Genomic DNA, 18,328 nt, shown 5'->3' on the forward strand with positions numbered 1-18,328 from the left:
TTGGTCCCAAACACTACTACTCCATGCATTTGTTACTTCTAGGCTGGATTACTGCAATTCCTTATTATCAGACTGCCTCAATAAGTCCATTAAGACAATACAATTAATTCAGAATGCTGCGGCACAAGTACTGACAGGAACTAGGAAACAAGTTCATATTTCTCCTGTAAAGCTTCTCTGCACTGGCTCAGAATAGAATTTAAAATCCTCCTCTTCACCTACAAACGCTTCATGGTCTTAACCTTCAAATCTTAAAGAGCTCATAGTACCCTATTACCCAACTAGAACACTGTGCTCTGTTAGTGTATGACTACTTGTGGTTCCTATAGTCTCCAAAAGTAAAACAGGATCCAGAGCCTTCAGCTACCAAGCTTTTCTCCTGTAGAACCAGCTTCCAGTTTGGGTTCAGGAGGCAGACACCTTCTCCACATTAAAGAGAGGTATTAAAACGGTCCTCTTTGATTAAGCTTATAGTTAGGGCTGGCTCAGGTGAGTCCTGAACCTTAGTTATGGTAAATGGACTGTACTTATATAGCGCCTTTCTAGTCCTTCGACCACTCAATGCGCTGTCCACTACATGCTACACTCACCCCATTTACACACATTCATGCACCGATGGCAGTGGCTGCAATGCAAGGTGCCAACTGCTCACCAGAACGGAAACAAATCTAGGGCAACTAGTTGAATAGTCTGCCTGATGTTGACCCTTTATCTGCCTGAGGTTTGTCCAAGTTAGAATCTATGGCCCCAACCATGGCTCTGAAACATCAGTAGCCTAACTGTGTAAAGAGAAACCCATGGCACTGTAAATGGTAAATGGACCTGTACTTGTATAGCACCTTTCTAGTCTTCCGACCACCCAAGGCGCTTTTACACTACGTGCCACATTCACACAGTAATGGCAAAGTCCATCGGACAGAAACTAACATTCATACACATTCACACACCAATGCATGGCATCGGGAGCAATTTGGGGTTCAGTATCTTGCTCAAGGATACTTCGACATGTGGCACCAGGAGCTGGGGATCGAAACCACAACCTTCTGATTGAGGAACGACCCACTCTGCCTCTAAGCCACAGCCGCCCCCACCCTGCCTGAAGTTTTTACATTTGTAATAGTAGTAAAAAGCGCCTTTTTCTCTCAGTCGTGCCCTTCTTTCAGTTTGATCTTGGATACATAATATTCAATTCAATTCAATTAAATTTTATTTGTATAGCGCCAATTCATAACAGAAGTTATCTCAGGACACTTTTCAAATAGAGCAGGTCTAGACCGAACTCTTCAACATTAATTACAGAGACCCAACAGTACCACCATGAGCAAGCACTTGGCGACAAGGGCAAGGAAAAACTGCCTGTTAAAAGGCAGAAACCTAGGACAGATCCTCCGGCTCTAGGTGGGTGGTCGTCTGTCTCGACCAGTTGGGGTGAGAGAGAGAGAGAGAGAGAGAGAGAGAGAGAATTATTCTATGCACAATGTACTATAAATAACTATATTGTAGTCTGTATACTCTATAACAGTGATTCCAAACCTTTTTTCCTTAAGGAACCCCTTTTCTATCAGGTAGGAGCTAGAGGAACCAGATATTTTTCACAGATTATCTGTCTCATGTACTACTGCCAGGATATTGTGAAAGTTTTCGGCAAATATGAGAAAAAGTTATTTTTTATATAAGTTACCTTCTATAGCTTTCTTTCTTCTTTTAATGAGAAAACATAGCAAATAACAGTTCTATGAATTAAGGGTCTTGAAACAGAACAAGACTTTAAAAAAAAACATTAATCATTTAATGATTAATTATTTAGTGGTTAACATCATCGCTTATTTGCCAATAGACCATTACATTTCCTACCATTACATCAGCCAATGATGACTAGGCAGTTATGTAAATTAGTTCTGTATGGGTTAGTATGAGAAAAGGACAAGAGACACTTATGGTAATGTTTGACAGACAGCATCACCTGAGGCAGACACACTATGAAACACTTCTAACATGCTAAGGGCAACACCAAGGATATCAATAACTCTATCATGGTTATTACACATTTTCTGATACTGTCTGAGCCCAGTGTCTCGTGTTTTGTGGTGTGCGCAGGGAATGTGGCACCTGATAAATGATGGGACAGAGAGACAGTCAGTCAGTCGTGGATGCGATCCTGTCAACACGGTTGCAGCACTTCCCCCCCTTAACATATCAGCTTATCAGCAACATACACGGGGTGGCTGTGGCTCAGAGGCAAGAGCGGGTCACTCCTTAATCGTGAAGGTTGTGGGTTCGATCCCCAGGTCCTTGTGCCACATGTCGAAGTATCCTTGAGCAAGATACTGAACCCAAATTGCTCCCGATGTCGTGCATCGGTGTGTGAATGTGTATGAATGTTAGTTTCTATTCGATGGACTTTGTGTGAAAGGGTGAATGTGGCATGTAGTATAAAAGCGCTTTGAGTGGTCAGAAGACTAGAAAGGTGCTATACAAGTCCAGGTATATATAATATAAGGTCCATTTACCATACTGCTGAAAGAATCTTCAGCTATCTGCATCAACCGGCTGCTCGAGTAGAAAGTAATTCTGCTTTTCAATGAAACATTAGGAGTTTTACTAAAATGTTTACCTTTTACACACTGATACTGTAAGATGTTACTCATTAGCATTATAATGTTGTTCATTAGCTGGTTGTTGATTTGAAGGATGACAGAATTTAATAATTTAAACACCAGAGTCCCCCTGGGATGTGTTCAAGAGCCTCTGCTTTTTTGAAGGGGATTATGTTGATTGTTGACCATATACTAACCAATGTTTTTCATGTGTTAGATGTTGGAATTAAGTAACAGTCTGTTGATGGCTCTTTATTTTTCTTTTCGTTGTGACTGTTTTCCTTCCTTCTGACCTTCCTCCAATCCATAGCTTACTCATTTCCACCTACAGGTAATCATTGATAACTGTACCAAAAATAGCAGTCAAAACTTGCCTCTATAAACAATAAGGTAGATCCGATTTACTTGTTAACTTGTCAGTAGAGATGAAATGTTATAGACATGTGGCTATTTCTGAATTGTACCTCAAGGGTATTCCATGTAGGGCTAATCGTTTTCCTGTACAAGACCATTTATTAGTTTTAGATGGAGAAGATCAGAGGAGTGTGTGCAGTGAATGAGGTTTGTGTGCAGCTCATACTGAAGTGACATTTGGAAGGGTCACTGTAGAAATTATGGGACTCTGACATATGGCCTGTGCTGCATTATGCTTTCCTCTCTCCCTGTTTATCTCTCACTTCTGCTTCATATCAGTAAGTCTATCCACTTGTGTTGTGATGTTGCAATCAATCATGACATTCAATCATAGCAGCCACCCATGCAAAACTGAGCCATATCTCATCAAACTGCTAGCGATTTAATTCTCACTGAAACAAGCTGACCATTTTTGCTTTTAATTTCTCCCACAATTTCATTGCAAAAAATGCCTAAAATTATTGCAAAATGCATTGCAGTTGTTCAGAAAAGCTGCTGTAGAATCAGGCATTTTGGGCCGCTACAATCCCCAAAAAAGTCCATGAAATCCTGAAGGGACTGATTGAGGGTCCGAGGTCTGAAACCTCTTTCAGTGCTAACATACAAATTGAGTTTTTACTCTAAACCCACATACACACACAGAGAACATTAACTTCATGCAAAAAGCACCCAGACAGTTCTAATCACTGTGCCCAGTAATACATTGTATATTATAAATATGCATTGAAATTATTTTCAAAATCAGGTTTATTGTCAAGAAGGTTTTGACATACAAGGAATTTGCCTAGGTATTGGTATTGAATAAATAATAAACAAAATATATAAAGTACAGTGTTTGAAATGAAGAGGATGAAATATTGACCACGTTATGTGCAAATTTTCCCAGAATAAAGCAGTGGGGTCGGGACCCCTACTAGGGGTCACCAAAGCTTTAAGGGGGGGTCATAAGGCCTTGATTTTAAAGCGGGGCCGGAAAACCTAGAAAATATGCACAGAAAATATACACAGTTGGCCTATATGTCAAAATTGTATTCTTTTCCGTAAAGAAAACTAAATTAAATTGTTATTTTTAGTTTAGATTATTATTTAAGATCTAAACTAGACCTTAACACAAGCTATATTCACAGAGCCTTCATTCTCTGATAAGCCTCATCCTGCATTTAAAAAAAGTTAAAACCAAAGAGCTAATAGAACAATTAGAAGAAAACACAGAGTCTGTGCAAAAAGAAGCCTGTATGACTGTAAAGAAAAAATAAAAAGACAAAGATGAAGAGTTTCTAAAAATAACAGAACTCATCTCTGATCAATATTCATAGGAAATAATCTGCTCAAAGTTCATTAAAAAACTCACTGATAGAAAAGGGATCCCTAAAGGAAAAAGGTTGGGAACCACTAGTAAAAAGTAGCCTATAAAGAATATGTGCAATTTGAAGAGATAACCTAGAACATGTGTCAACACAGAGTCAGATGAGGATACTTTATCTTAATGTAACATAGTGTCCATGGAGTCCATGTCAGTGAGGATCCTGGGTCTTGTTGATAAGGCCAGTTGATGCATTCGGGAAAAAAACTGTTCCTGTGGCGTGGGGTTTTGGTCTTGATGGACAGCAGCCTGGGTAAGAGGGAGAGTTTCAAAAAGTTTCTTTTTGGGGGTTGGCCATAATCCTTCCTGCTTACCTCAGGGTTCTGGACGCCTGCGGATCCTGATGGGACCTGTACTGCAGGGATTTGGACTAAAATTATTTACTTAAGTTGCAGTCACAAAACCTTTCTGTTACTATCCAGCCATCCTACCATGCTACATTACAAAGAGAGGCTACAATAGCTCTACGACTTGAGGTGCTGTAAATTCACCACAGCAGCTGCACTTTCTGAAAATTAGAGTGAGTATTTACATGGCAGTTGCACAAGTCCAGTGGATCTATTGTCGGAAATTGAGTCAATCTGCAACTACACAACTAGATCTAAATCCTACACACTGGACTTTTCAGAAAATAAAAGCAAATGAAGAAAATACATACAATTCATGCTCACCATTTAGAAAACAAACTGATTCTTTTTTGATTCTTTTTTTTTTTGCCATTTCAATTAAGTGAACTGCTTTGGATTCTGTGCAACTTGTGTTTCAGTATTTCATGTGTTTGCTTGTCTATCCTACATATTACCTTTGGTTTAAAGAATGCCTAACCAACGGGTGTGTTGTTAAGTGATATCACTTTAAAGATTGCAACCAGTTGAATACAGCTCAGCCTTCCAAGCATGAAGGAGAAACTATGGTGGCCGAGAAACCTGCAAAAAACATGAAAGGCCCTGTCTAGAGCCAGTGTTTGGTTTGTCTGTTCTGGGCTACTTTAGAAACATGGTGGTTCAATATGACAGACTCCATAGAAGAGGACCCACTCCCTCTGTAGATAAAAACAGCTCATTCTAGGGTAACAAAAACAGACAACAAGTCATAGTTTCAGGTGATTATACACTAATGAAAACATGCCTATAAATATTATATTCCATTTAGATAGATCCTCCTAAATGTTATACATTGGAACTTTAAAGGATTTCTGGGCAGTCATTTATGAACCTTTGGAGATTCCAGTGCCTTGGTAGTGTAGAGATGAGACAGGGTCTAATTTATTGTTTGTATGAAAATAAATGGAAAAAGTGTACCATATGGAACCAAAGATTTGTTTTCCTGACCAAAACTTTGAAGTTTGACTTGAAAGTGGTCACTTTAGTGATTTAGTGTTGCAGTTATATAGATATAGTTGGGGACTCATAAGAGAAGGAGATTTTAAAAGAATGGTTACAGATTGTTAACTGTTATGAATTGGCGCTATACAAATAAAATTGAATTGAATTACAATTTCTGCACAACACGCTGTGTAATCAAACTGTATCATCATAGCCCATGTATCTACAGTAATTACATATTGGATCGTCTTAGAAGGGACAGATGCACAACCATAATAGCTATTTTCACATCTGCACTGTAGATTTATTGACCCCTACTACTTTTTTCTGGTAGTCTTATTACCTTTAATGCCATGGCAAATGAAAATATTCTGTTGTTGCACTCCCGAACATCAACGTCATTTTAAACAGTAAAACCACACAGTTCAGAGAATCGAAGTTCTCGGTGCTTTGGGGTGTTACTTTAGTGTGAGTCCAGTCCACCTTGCTCATGGCTGAAGCTACAGCAGAACACCATTTTAACCTTCATGGTGTCCATCAACCCTGCTGTCTATTCCTGTCCTAGACTGATCCCAGAATCCCACGCCATTACATCATGGCTTGCCCTTCCCGCCGGCTGTGGAAAGACTAGCATACACATGTTGTAAATGTGACCCCTCTAGTGCCACCTTTATACAGATAAGGCTATTTTCACACAACAAGGGTGGTGTCGCATATATTTAGCATGAGTTCATGCTATTTTTACTACCAGTCACCTTAATAAACAGGAAGGAAGTACTTTTTTGAGTCACTATTGCTCTTTGTTACAGGTTGTTGGATCAGGTGCTGATATTTATGTTTTAGGATATAGTATATATATAGCATGATAAAATGCATTTAATCCTCCATTTCACTTGCAAGGTCTGTTTGCAAGTATATACAGATTCAATTCAATTCAATTCAGTTTTATTTGTATATCGGCAATTCATAACAAAAGTTATCTAGACCGTACTCCTTTATAAAATTATTTACAGAGACCCAACAGTTCCCTCCATGAGCAAGCACTTGGCGATGGCGGCAAGGAAAAACTTTGTTTAAGAGGCAGAAACCTCAGACAGACCCCTGCTCTAGGGGCGTAGAGGGGTAAAGAGAGAAGGACAGAGACAGAGACAATATTGCACAGCAACAACGTAGCAACAACTATACTAACAGAAATTACTGATGATGATGATGAACATGAAGAAGATGATAACGACGACAACAGCCACAACGATGAACAATAATAATAAGTAGTAACTGTAATAATATTTAATAACAATAATATCTGTAGTATTAGCAGTGGGAGTCAAGCAGGACCATAGCAGCAGGTACCAGCAGGATTCATGAGAACCTGCGAGATGAGATGAGTGCTGTAGATATCCATTCTCAAGTTATTAAAATTAGTCACACAGCACTGTCAGTTACGTTTTTATTATGGCCTCTAATTAACTTTTGTTAAGTGACGGGTTTGATAGATGTATCAAAGGCCTTAATTCTCATTAGCTGTGCCTCTAGTCCACTGCAATGGGAATACAATGCCCTTTATTCATTTCACACTTTCCTTTGTGACATTTAATTAGTTTCAGGCTGTGATACATATTTCAGCTGGAATCCATGAACTCAAATGTTTTTTAAGATGTGTCACTTACAATTTATAATTTCTGCCACTAGTGGGTCTCTCACAGCAAAACAATAACAAAGGACTAAGTTTAATGACATTGTGAAGTACGGGGGGATCATGGGAATTGCTGTCTTCGACACCATTGCTTCCATTCCAATTACCCGCAGAGGTCTCCTCTCCAAAACAAATAAGCATGGTGATTAAAACCAGTCAGAAAGACCAATGCCGTTTGGTGGACAAAGGACATCCTGTTAGCTACTGCAAATGTCAGCTCAGCTTGTTTCTCTTATAACTTAATATCCAGATGTCCAATGACTAAAATCCTTCATCCTGTTCAAATTTAATGTAAACAGTGTATGATAAAATGTGGCATAAAGGCATACTATGCAAGATTTGTACCTTTGTACCTTCAAAGTCATTTCGATGGTAAACAAACTCGTAGTATAGCGAATCATACCGATAGCAACGCTGGGGAGGGACGCCGCTGGCAGAACCAGCAATGCAAGTCTGAAGATGGCGCCCTGCCTAATCTCGCGAGAATCACAAATTGCTTTACGGCACGACGTGACATACATCAGCGACATAAGAAGCAGCCTCAATAGACGATGTTACCTGGTCAGCAGACATCTTCGGAGTCTATCTTTGCCTGTTTGATGTCCAACGCTTCCATCCTACTGAACATGTACCGGTATACAGGGGGGAGGGGATCAGGCCGTGAGTGCAAAGACGCAGAGCCGTATATAGAGATGGCTCTGGTGAGTGGTATTTACGACAGTTAACGTTAAATACAAGTACTCCGCAGCGACTCTAGGGGTAGCTGTTTGACAAAACCGGAAAACTGCATAGTATGCATTTAAAAGTGGATAAAAAGTAATAAAGTCTAATTTAGGATCACACCAAACAATAGTGGCCCTTAGAGATTAATTCACCAGCTGATTTCAGTTTGTTACAGCTGATGAAAGTGAGGATAGATAGTAGCTATTGTATCCAAAATATAATGGGGCTAGATCACATTAAATGTTGGCACTGAAAGTAAAATTTCTCATTGACAAGAAAATCTGAACAGAAAAAGTTGTATTGGTACTGAAAAAAACTAATAATAAAAAACGATTTCATTTTATTTTGATATTTCCGTCACCTTTTTGGCTAAGAGAGGAGGGAGCCTCTGATATAACCACACACTGAGCCTACAGCAATGACTTCCACAACCACTAGTTTCTCCTACACATTTGGAAGGCAAGTGGTATTCAGTTTTTCTCTTTAAACAGCAGAAGGCACTATACACTTTGAACTTTGCTTATTCGATATTCTACGTCACTCATTTTAATGTGTCAAACAGTGGTATTTAATGAAGCTACTTAATGTAAAAAAAGAAAAGGCCAACTTTATGGTAGGAGGTTAATATATATATATGTATAATACAGTTGTGGACAATGACATACTGGAATCCGTTAATTCCCTATTTTCCATTCAGAACGCATTTCTCCAAAGCAACAAAACAACAACAAAATATGTTCCAGTGTTTAACTCTGCATATGCCTCCAAGACATATTTCTCACACAGATGCATAGAGCTGCGTACAATGTCATTAAAACCTCTTTAGCGCCCCCCTTTCCCCACCACTGACCTCCCACTGCGTCCTGACAGATATCAATGGCATTACCTCCAGCTGCCAGGACCCCCACAGTCACTAATGCCCTGGCAACAACACAGAAAGAACAGAAAGTAACCCAGTGTCTACATGAATAGCAAGGCTGCTCACACTCACAAATACCCTGCATTTATAAAGGTGAAACACTAATCTAAAGCCAACGAGTCCCCGGAAAAGCCATGTTGAGTTTCTCCACAGAAACCTGTTGACTGCATGAGCAACACCTCCCACAGTCTACTTGTGAATAAGTATCTGCTCATTTGTAGCTATGAAAAGCATCTATTATTACTAATTTTCCATTAAAATGAACAGCGAATGAGAATAAGACTAAAACATTAAAAGTCACACATCAGCTACAGCAGTGTCCTTGACTGGATTCCCAGCCAGACAAAATAGGCAACTACCTTCAGTGGCCTTGTTGTGTGTCAATTGGTGTTGCTACAGTCATTTAATTATAAATCTGTGTGGAAATATTAATCACAGAGCACAAAATCAACTGATGTGATGTCCTGCTTTTGAGCTTGAGTCTCAAACAGATCAAGTAATAATGAGTCAAAGTCTTGTTTTAAGACCTTTATTGTTATATATCAAGGATTCAAGGTTATTTTATTGTTATTTACAAGGCAAGGTTCTATAATGAAATGTAGATATTGTTCCCTTTGTGCTACTTTTAAAAACAAAAGTGATTGATTAATGAGTAATAATTTTTTTTTTTTTTTTTTACTTATATGCATAAGAAATTGTTGAGGACTGTTGTATTTTCTGGCCTTTGCTGGTAGTATTCTGTGTATTATATTCACTCCTGCTCCTGATCCTGTCAAGGTCCCCTAAGCAAATAGCACTGAGGTGCTCCACCTCCCTGATTGGTCAGTGAAGTAGCAATAGGCCTCTCCCTCCCCTAGCAGGTTAATGCAGCCCCAATAGTTCCAGGCGATCCATCCTACAAAGATGTGTCCTGCAGACGGGTGAACTCTAGTGGACTGACTTTACCTCCTCCCAGAATGACATGTCGGCAGTGCTCCTGCCCCGTGTAAAGTAGTACACTTTTTAAAATGGTAAAAAAAAGTTCTAAAAACATTCTGGAAGCTGGGGCACCAAAAAATAAACGTGAAAATAATCATTAAAATACAGTTTTTAGCTTTCATTTTACATAAAATCTTTTTTATGTTTAATTAAAGATATTTACACATGTAAAAACAATTAAATTTTCAAACACTGCTACATTTACAATTACTCCAGAGTTATGGTGTAATCTTTTGTACTAATGGTGTAATAACACAGCACAGGCTATAAATGAACGTCCAGTAATCAAGGCTGGTGGTGCAGAGAACGACAGCTGAGAGAATCCAACAGTATCCATGACAACACAATATCCCCTGAACATTTGTTCTGAAGTAAACGCACAGATGAACTCCATATTTACTTTAAGTACACCATAATTATAAAGGGGGAATGTAGTTTGCTTATTTGTTGGTAATAAGGTAATTTTGAATCAATATAATAACATTTTATTTGTATTGTGCTAATTCATAACAAAAGTTATCTCAGGAGACCATCAAATAGAGCAGGTCTAGACCATACTCCTTATAAAATTATTTACAGAGACCCAACAGTTACCACCATGACTTGGCGATGCCGGCAAGGAAAAACTTCCTTTTTAGAGGCAGAAACCTCTAGGTGGGTGGCCGTCTGTCTCAACCAGTTGGGGTTAGAGGGAAAGAGGGTGGTAGGGGAGGTAAAGGGGTAAAGGGGTAGACGGGAGGGGTAGTAAAGAGAGAAGGACAGAAACAGAGACAATGGTGCACAGCAACAACAATAGAAACAACTAGGGGTGGCTGTGGCTCAGAGGAAGAGCGGGTCATCCAGTAATCGGAAGGTGTTGGTTCGATCCCTGGCTCCTCCTGCCACATGTCAAAGTACCCTTGAGTAAGATACTGAACCCTGAATTGCTCTGTAAATGTGTATGAAGTTAGTTTCCCTTCCTCTTCGTTTGATGGGCTTTGCCATCACTGAGTGAATGTGTGTGAAAGGGTAAATGTGGCATGTAGTGTAAAAGAGCTTTGAGTGGTCGGAAGACTAGAAAGGCACTATACAAGTACAGGTCCATTTGATGATGACGATGACAATAGCCAGGAATAATAATAATAATAATAATATTAGTAATATTGGCAGTGGGTGGTCAAACAGGACCATGGCAGGAGGCACCACCAGGATCCATGAGAAGCTTCAAGACAAGAAAGCACAAAAACGGAAGGAAGAGGAGCTCAGCGCATCATGGGAAGTCCCCCCGGCAGTCTACCCTGTAATAATAGAATAGGTACCCAGTAATTTAATAATAACTAATTAAATAATTTCTTACGACTGTCCAAATAATTACTAAGTAAGTCATGCATATTATATTATATCTTACGTACAACAGAATACGTACCCAGTAGTTAAAAAAATAACTACAATATAAATTATCTGTACAAATGCTACCCCTCTTATTCTATAATTTAACATCTTGTTCCCCTGGACCTACATATATGTTCAGGTACGTACTGCATTGTTACACCTTTAGCACAAAAGATTACACCTTAAAAATTAATTACGCTATACCTTGCGCGCTGTTATCCAAAGCATTACTGATTTTTGTTACTTTAATCTTAATTCTAAAAGTTATAGAACTGTAATAAAAATCACCATTTGTGAATTTACAGTAATTTTTGCTGTTTTCCGTTATTAAAAACTGCATTTTTACAGTTGACCAATTCTTATACACTGCAAAGAAATGTATTCAGTGTTTTTGCTGTAAAAACATCAATAATTATACAAGGTATCTGTTAATTAACAAACAAGTCCATGTCAAATTACAGAACAAATACTTTTTTACTATTACAAATCTTTACTTAATTAACAATATTAAACTTGAATTTAAAGGTTACAGTAAAAAATGTTTCTATGATTATTTACAGCTAAAGATTGTTCAGATTATTTTACATGTATTTAAATTCACAGGCTATTTTTGTAATCTCATTAATATTTCCATGTATTTAATAAAGACAGAAAACATCTGTAAAATAAACCAAACCTACAAAAAAAGACATAAACCTACAGATTATTTTTTCTTTACAGTGTACAGAAGTAGAGGCAGTTAACTTAGTTTAGCATAAAGACTAAATTAGCCTAATTGTTGGAACTCTTTCTTGACAAATAACAGTGTATCCTTTAACCCATGTGTGCAGCATCCTGTGGTTGCATAGCAACTTGACTGTCTAGAAGCATTACTTATACAGTAGATTTTAAGTTATATATCAGACAGATGCTGAAAATTGTATTTATTATTCATCATCGGAGATTAAACATATATTTGTATTGCTTAGCAGTAAAAACCTGCAGCCCTAAGTCATTTCCCTGCTGCTTTTATTGTCAATTGTGTAAAACTGGTTTATCAGACTGTGTACTTATTTTTCAGACTGTGTAGCAAGGTTATCTGCTGATATTTTTTGTACATAATGTAATTAACTTCAATGTTTGTTGTAATTAGAAACTGATTACATAGTTCGTCTTAAATATTATATTATAGTAATATTACGAGGACAGAGTTTTCTTGCTGCGGTGGAGGAATAATAACACAAACAAGTACAAACAGAAGGCTGTTGCAAGAGGAGCAACAGTAGTCAATATAAAATGGTGTCAGGACCATGCAGTACTTCCTGTGCCTCACATTTGTTGACAGATGAGCCAAGTTGCAACAACTGTATTATAGATCAGAAAGCCATTTAGCATTGTTACTAAGATGTAAAATCCAGGGGTCAAAGGAGCAACAATTAACCCAGGATGAAAGAAAGACAAAAAACAGAATTATATGTACCATGTACCAACAAAACTATTTATTAAACGTCACAAATGAAAAGTTCAAGGTTCCAACAAAAATCTACTTCCTTAAAAAATAGAAAGTAAAAATAACTTTGAACAAAAACATGAATTTTAGCAAATAAACACTAATGGAGCAACTAAAAACTAATGTCACCCTCCCTTCTCTGAGAGAGTAATGAAAGTAGCACATGTGTGCACACTTACAAATGACGTACAACACAACACAACTGTTTCGCGGTTTGGCACACTGGCCTCGTCTGCTTCTGCTATCCTTGTTCCAAAGGCAGTTGGACTGATTGATTAACTATTGCAGGTGCGCATGACCAGTCGGAGGCGGTACCTGGAACAGTGCACACAGAACAGGGCAGAGGCAAAACAAAACACTATACTATACTTGTAACAAGCATCATTAAAAAAATTATACAACCAAAGAAGGAAAGCAAATGGATTGAGGAGACGGTAGAGCCAGTCAGACAGAAAGTGTGTTCTCCCTAATCACTATAGTGTGGCAGTCATCACGCTGTCCCCCCTTGTGACAGTTTTATTATCAGAGCTGGTATGCAACACAAGAGTAATTTCCCCTAATGATCTCAGCTGCCTTCCACACCTCAGGACAAGTGAGTGTGGCTGACATGAGTGGAAATGGGGAGGGAGAGAGAAGAGGAGGGGAGAAAGATAATATAGGCAGGAAAGAATAAAAAAAAACTTTAAACAGATCCTCTAATCTGGCATACAAAACAATACTACTGAGACTATAATAAATGAAATAAACCAACATTAATCAAGCATCATTCTGATTATTTGTACTAGCACATACATTGATCAGCCATAACATTATGACCACCTGGGCACCCTGGTATTTGTTCTGTGTGTTCTTTCTATCAGAACCAGCATTAACCGTTTCAGCAGTTCCAGCTACAGTAGCTCGCCTATTGGATCAGACCACATGGGCCAGCCTTCACTCCGCACGTCCATCAATGAGCCTTGGCCACTCACGACCCTGTCGCTGGTTCACCGCCTTTCCTTCTTTGGCCCAATTTTGATAACAATCAAAACTGAATATTATCAGATAGACGCGTCTGGACGGGACTCTTATCAAACATGTGAAGTTTTGTTGAGATCGGATTATCTACGCTAAAGTTATGACAACTTCCATTTTCATGGCGAGTCGTTGAAATTGGACGCCACACCACGGGCACGCCGTTTGATGCACAGTCACAAATAGCACAAATTTTAATCATAATGGTGTTTTAACAATTTCATATGCCGAGTTCTCGAACGTTTGAATTTTGTGCAAATTTTCCTGACTTTTCGAGCATATTGCGGCAGCCAAATTAGCAGTCGAAGCCGGAGCAAATACAGTAGGGCCTCCCAGTGGTCGCTGGCTCGGTCCCTAATAAAAGGACTTAAAAGTCTAAAAGCTAAAGGGGAAAGCAGGTCATCAGCATCATGTGACACAACATTTTGAGAGCTGTTCTACTTATGAATTGGACATTGTGAAGGGGACTAGACTGAAGGAACTGAAAATGAAGACTGATCTTCTAAGAGAGAATGGTCTGAGAGACTCATCAGGAGCAGTTTGCAGCAGGCTGCGGTGGAATTGCTGTGTATTGAAAGTAGCGAATGTGTGAGATACTGTGAGGGATGTAAGGGAAGCTCAAGATCGAGTACCAGTAACTAATCTTAAAGCTGCAGGTAGGTCATTTTTATAAAGATATGTTTTTTTGTCATATTTGCTGAAACTCATAAACTACTATGAAAAATCTGCTTAATATGGCTCCTCCTAGTGCTCCTCATGTCATTTGCAAGAACCTACCGTGCCTGAATGAAAACAACCATTAACAAAAGAACGATAGATAGATAGATAGATAGATATTTTATTTATCCCGAGGGAAATTCAAGCATCCAGTGGCAGCATACAAACATAAATTAGGCATTAAACATACATTCATACAACATACATTGAAATTAATATTAACCTATAGCACAGTAGCCATACATTAAATTGGATAAATTAATCTCTAACCCCAGAGAAAGAAAATAAACTAGAAAAACAGAAATTAAACGTGCAGGTAAGTTAAGTGTTCAGAGGTTAATGTAAACTATGTGCAATTAAAATTAGGCTGTCGACCAATGAATGAAAGTCACAGCATTTAGCAGAGGTAGTGCAGATGGAGTCAGTGCAAATGGAGGAGGAAATCGTCCTATTGTCTATTGTCCTCTCTGCCTTGACTAAGAGCTGTTGTACAGTCTGATGGCCAGGGGGACGAAAGAGTTTTTTAGTCTGTTGGTGGAGCTGGATTGGGACAACAGTCTGCCACTGAACACACTCCTCTGCCTGGTGAAGGTGTTGTGTAGAGGGTGGTGGGCGTTGTCCAGTATGGAGAGCAGTTTGTCCATGGTCCTTCTTTCTGCCACTGTCACCAGAGAGTCCAGCTCTGTGCCCACCATTGAGCCAACTCTCCTCACCAGTCTGTCAAGTGAGCGGCATCAACTATCTTCAAGCTTCCAACCCAAAGCGTCTTTATATCTTTATCGCTTCTGAATGGTTATTTTCATCGAGGCCCCGTGGATTCTTGCAAATGCTATTAGGAGCACTAGGAGGAGCCAGAGGAACTAGATTTTTCTCAAATTATCTGACTCATGTACTACTGTGAAGAAAATTTCAGCAAATATAATCAAAAAGTTAGTTTTGTAAAAGTTACCTGCAGCCGCTTTAACTCTTAGCTTATCCTATTGGAGCTGACTGACTAACTACCAGCCATTAGGTTACTTCTGTGTGTAATTATAACACATGGAAATAATACTACTATCACAGGATCGCAGGGGAGTAAATTGTAGCTGCCATATTTCTTCTTTTATAGCCACAGACTGCGTGCAGTTATTTATCACTTCTAACAGATTGCCTGTGATTATATACAGTATACAAGTCTCTGCACTTACCTTGCTAATCCAGAATAATTATAGGACCTGCTTTTCACCTTTGCACACATCCACTCACCTATTACATGGTCTTTTAAACAGGACATGGTTCAATTAGCCCACAGGTTAAAGGTGAAGCTTTGTGACTGGCTGGATGAAATGGAGGTAAATGACAGCAATGCATCCAATCAGCCCAGGAGAGCCTCTTGTAAATATCATCATCTCTCATCACGGTAGTTGAGTGTTTAGGGTCACCTTCAGAATAGAAAGTGCCATAAATGTATGTTTCTGATATGTTGAGCAGATGAATCCTTTGGTTAAAATGAAGTTTAATTTAAACTGACAGGTAAAGGTTTTTACTTACAACTACTATTACTATCCAGATCAACATTTTTTTATTTTGTGGCAAAGTTGTAAGTCACTGCAATATCAACATATCATCATCAACTGGTCTGAAGAGACAGTGGTTTCACAGCAGTAAACTTGTGGTATTAACCTAGAACACCATGGCCATGTTCCTGCTAGGTGTGTCGATCCTGATGTGAGTGTTACAAATATCCTGCCTTTGAGTATGGCTTGGATCTAACTATTAGTAAGACTTCAGATAAGGGCCAGATTTGGCCTGTTACAGTCAACAAATGCTATTTTTTTTATTCTTGTGGCTTTGTATCTGCCCACATTTATTGTTTTTAACTGTCTTCATTGCATGATAAAACAGGAGAAATGCCATGTTTTTCACTGTGAATCTGTGTATGTCAGTGCATATATTTAAAACACTTTATCTTAAGTTTTTTTTACAGTGTGTGATAAAATCTTAATCACTTTATACATACCATCCTAACTTAATGTGAACTTTTGTTATTAACTTTAGGGTTTTTAGTTTAACCCTAGTTAAATTGCTTATTAACTATCAATTATGAAAATTTTTAAAGCTGCAATAGGTATTTTCTTTTCACTTTTTTGCACATTTGCTGAAATGTATTTATAGTAATTTATTTTATAGTATTTTTAAGAATTGTAGTATTTTGATAGTATTATATGTTTTCAAATGAATTAATTTAATTAAAAACTGATTCCTTAATATAACACAAGAGGCAGCTCACATACCATCAGTGGTACATGTACATAGTTTGAGAAACAATTAGACTAATCTAACAGCAAAAATATAATCAGAGACTAAAGAAAGAGGAATTATTCAGTCTAATAAGAATCATTCATCAAATAAGTAAACTGGGATAAAAAATCTGGACTAGTCATTTCAGAGGAAGATTGATTGAAAATCCGCTCTTTGCAGTCTACTTCCATGAGTTTGAGTCTTTAGAGAGAATTCTGCTGGCGGAATTTGATTCGATACTTTGTAAAGGTGGAAATACACACCACTATGTTATTATATTGAAAGCATCATTTTAACATTGATGTTAAATATATTGTGTAGCCCTCTCGAAAATACTGGTTGGAGACACACTTCATACTAGTGCTGTAAGGTTCATTGTACAAACAAGCAAATTAAGGCATTGATAGAAGTAAAGGTCCAGTTTTTTTTTTTTTGCCTGTTACTTAGACATCTTCAGACCTCATTGTTTGTTCTACAGCTCTGCTTTTGTTGTGTCAGAGCTGGTTAATTCTGAACTGCACCTCAGCTGTTGGGGGATATCTGTTGGTCTCAGGTCTGTCAATGGCCACTTATGGATAAATGCTTGTGCACCTGTCCATGCTATTATGAGATTCCTAGGTCTGTCACACATTATTGTCTGGGTCCACAGACAGCTTAGCACATACACTGAACAAAATTATAAATGCAACGCGTTTGTTTTTCATGAGCTGAACTCAAAGATCTAGGACTTTCTCTATGTACACAAAAGGCCAATTTCTCTCAAATATAGTTCACAAATCTGTCAAAATCTCTGTTAGTGAGCACTTCTCCTTTGCCGAGATAATCCATCCACCTCACAGGTGTGGCATATCAAGATGCTAATCAGACAGCATGGGTATTGCACAGGTGTAACTTATGCTGGCCACAATAAAAGGCCACTTGAAAATGTGCAGTTCCATCACACAGCACAATGCCACAGATGTCGCAAGTTTTGAGGGAGCGTGCAATTGGCATGCTGACTGCAGGAATGTCCACCAGAGCTGTTGCCCGTGAATTGAATGTTAATTTCTCTACCACAAGCCGTCTCCAATGGCGTTTCAGAGAATTTGGCAATACACCCAACCGGCCTCACAACCGCAGACCACGTGTAACCATACCAGCCTAGGACCTCCACATCCAGCATCTTCAAGGATCAAGGATTTCTGTACAAACTGTCAGGAACCGTCTCAGGGAAGCTCATCTGCATGCTCGTTGCCCTGATCGGGGTCTCGACCTGACTGCAGTCCATCGTCGTAAACGACTTGAGTAGGCAAATGCTCACATTCGATGGCGTCTGGCACTTTGGAGAGGTGTTCTCTTCACGGATGAATCCCGGTTTTCACTGTACAGGGCAGATGGCAGACAGCGTGTATGGCGTTGTGTGGGTGAGCGGTTTGTTGATGTCAACGTTGTGGATCGAGTGGCCC

The sequence above is a fragment of the Dicentrarchus labrax genome, unplaced genomic scaffold, assembly GCF_905237075.1.
Source record: "Dicentrarchus labrax unplaced genomic scaffold, dlabrax2021, whole genome shotgun sequence".
NCBI classification, from domain to species: domain Eukaryota; kingdom Metazoa; phylum Chordata; class Actinopteri; family Moronidae; genus Dicentrarchus; species Dicentrarchus labrax.